This window comes from Octopus bimaculoides, chromosome 21 (genome assembly GCF_001194135.2).
Source record: "Octopus bimaculoides isolate UCB-OBI-ISO-001 chromosome 21, ASM119413v2, whole genome shotgun sequence".
Taxonomy (NCBI): Eukaryota; Metazoa; Mollusca; class Cephalopoda; order Octopoda; family Octopodidae; genus Octopus; species Octopus bimaculoides.
Window position 1 is genome coordinate 5,169,599 of NC_069001.1, and position 3,865 is coordinate 5,173,463.

Here is a 3,865-nt window from a genome sequence, read left to right on the forward strand (position 1 = left end):
GGTCGATTTGTTCGACCAAAGCCTTCAAGGCGGTGCTCCAGCGTGGCCGCAGTTCAATAGCTGAAACAAGTAAAAAAAAAAAAGATATAAATGTACAAATATAACTCTTTATTCTTCAGCTGTAACTGATCAAATAGACAATTTGTGTTTTTGAATCTATGTATCTACATCTATATATAGTCAATTGGTTTGTTTCCAGTGTATTACTGGTATATGATTGATTTTTAAACAATACACGACGGATAAAAAAAAAAAAAAAGCGAGGTTTCCCGTATAGCACCAAACGGATTTGAACCCTGAGAGACGCGGCCAAATAACTACAGTGCATTGTGTTTGATGCTAGTTTTCAATATTTCTGCTCAGCTCCATTGCGGACTTCGATCCGGGAATGATATTTGATCAAATATATTTGAAAATATAAGAAACTAAAACATCACCACCACTACCACCACCAATCAACAATAACAATAATACTAAACACTACAACATTAATTATAATATTGATTTTTTTTTTACCTCTGATCGATGGATAAAATACATCATTGAAGTCAGCTGTCTAATAATTCAGAAATTGGAATTGAATCCTTCTAAAGAAGTTAATATATATTTTAAAGCCATTCTTAATACGCAAAGAAGTCACCGATGAATAAGAAGATTATTGCAGTCGAATTTATTTTGTAAATAGAACTTGTTTCTCACCAAAACAAGCAAAAAGGATATTTGAAAAATGAAATTAATGGCGATAATAATTACAAATGAAAACAGAGTCAAGTAAATGGCCACAATAACAACAACAACAACAACAACAACAACAACGAGAGAGTATAATTATGAACGGTTATAAGCCAGAAATTAAATAACGAAATACGAATCATTAAAACGAATTCTTGGACGAGAAACTGTCAATGAAAAACAGCACTGGTGTGATGGATATCATAGAGGAATGAAAAAGAAATAATAATAATAATAATAATAATAATAATAATAATAATAATAATAATAATAATAATAATAATAATAACAACATAGTAATTCGAACAACAAAGACGACAGCAACAGCGAACATTTAAGGAAAAAGAAATTCAGAAAACGAAATGACGTTTTAGTTTTGAAATATAAGTATTTATATGTTTATATAGAAAAAATAAGAAACTATGGTAGCATCAAAAAATTGTTAAGATATAGATAACTGCCAGAATGAAAATGAAAAAGAATTTAAAGCGATAATGAAACACGATATATGATGGATGGCATTGAGGTTATATATATATATATATGGTGAGAGGTGGGTGCTGGCTCTAATTTGATACGGACACCGTCATTGAGACGATGATGATAATGTAGATAAAGGCGACGACGACGACGACGACGATGATGATGGTGATGATGAAGATGATGATGATAGGGATTATTATGTCTTGTTTAATGTGTCGTGTGAAAGACCTGATTTAAATCAACAAGTACAGTGTTTTGTAACTTCTGTCGTCTGTTGGTGATTTCTGCTGTCGTCTGTTGGTGACTTGTGTACGTAACGTAAACACCCAATAGATACAAACAGTAACACAAACAGTGAGACGGACAGACAGGTAGACAGAGAGACAGACGTACTAATATATGTATTATAGACAAGGATTTTGGGGAGAAACGGACGGATAGATTAAGAAACAGTTAAGAGAGAAATAAAGAAATAGAGAAAGAGAGAAAAAAAAGAAACAGACAGACAAACTGACACTTAAATACCGACAGACACACACACACACACACATATATAAATATATAATAAAATATATATATATTTAATAATATATTTAATGTATATGCGCTGTCATATAGATATAAATAAATATTTTGAAAGACAAATGCAGAATGGATTCATATATAGGCAGAAAGACAGAAAAATTCATAGATTAATAGATAGATCGATACGCATATAAGTAATTAGGTAAATTGGTGAATGGAGAGACGGATGAACAATTTCACTGAAAGAACACAAGTTCGATACTAAATCGAAACTAAAACATCGCACATTTGGCAAATGAATCAAAGAAGAGCGAATTAATTGTATTGTATATAAACTGCTTAAAGAAACCACGTGAAGACTTCGGAGAAAATATGGAAATTATGTAAATTAGTGATCGATGTGATAATCATAACCAAGTACTATCGGTGATTTTTCACAGATACACACACACACACGTTAAACACAGGCATATACTCATATGCATATACACACATAAACACAAACTGTTAGAGCCTTATCACATATACACGAAGGCACACACACTTTTAAATAATACAGAAATATAATGATACAAAAATAGCAAAAGAAAACATTAAAAAAAAATACACAAAGGAAAAAGAGGATAACGTTTTGCTTATTTCCAATTGGATAAAAAATTTTCTGTTTCAAAAGCGGTAAAAAAATTACAAATTAAAACAAATTACTCTTTTATTTAATATCGGGAATTAAAAAAAAATTATCTTCGTAATACATTTCAGTCCCGTTTAAATAATCAAATTAGTAACTGTAAAAAGAAAATACACACACAAGTCTGTATTCGATGTCAACCCGTATCCACGTCCTACACCTTAGCACCTCACTCTAATGTACGGCCTTGGGTCAATGCTAAAAATCATAATTTTAAAACGGGTGTATTTTTATTGTTGTTGGTGTGGTTGTCGTTGATATTGCTGTTGCTATGTTGTAATTGTTAATTAATTATTGAAGTCATTCTTTTTGTTGTTATTTGTTTAAACCATTCACCTAACGTTCCATTTTATTTTTTCATCCTTAAAACAAAATTAATTAGGGGTAAAGTAAATTTGAGCTAAGCTAATTCAAAAAAAGAAAGAACAACTTAATCTAAACAAACGTATAATTAAAACAAGACAGTTGTATTATTTTGTATAGTTTTCAGGGTTTTAATTAAGTTTTGAAATCATGTAATTCTTCTTAAATTTTTCATAAGAAATATTTTAATTCAAATTTATTCTGAAACAGAAAGCTGAGTTATATTAATTATCAAATTCATTGTGTCTGGTTTATAAAATAATTAAAAATTAATTATAGGCGAACTACTTTGAATAAAACATTAATTCTAATTAAATATAAAAAAGAAACACTATCCAATTCTTCTCTTTCATTAAAAATGTCTTATGCTAATTAACTTTTTAAAATTAATTGCTTACCTAATTATGTCTAAAATATTGTAAAAATACTATATTCTAACAAATTATTTCATCTCATATATATTATATATTATACACACACACACACACACACACACACACACACACACACACACACACACACACACACACACACACACACACACACACACACACACACATATAAGACATCAAATTGATGTTCGATTTTTAAGCTTAGCTGTTTGGTTTTAAATTTTAAGATATAATTACTTGATATTGTCTAACTTTAATTAAAACTGACCTTTTAATATACAGAATCGATATATGTTAAAATTTGTCTTACACACGTTTAAGACTATTTTTTAATCAAATTATACAATTGGCCGTTTGGAAATTATATTCTTACTTAACTTCCTAGCGCAAAATTATACAACTTTAATCACCTATAAAATTCGATATTTTGTACTTCTAAAAAACTTGTTACTTTATCTTGCTGTTATTGTTTAGCCGTAAATCAACCCTGATTAAGCGTACATTTATGACTAAAAGAAGAAAAAAGTAATCAAATGTTTAAGAATATGGTAATCTGATTGATAATTAATTAATATTGAGTTAATATTCTATATTCCCTGTTCTCAGTAAAGAAGAATATATTTCTCTTTATACAGACATTTACTACCCTATATATATACATATATATATATATATATATATA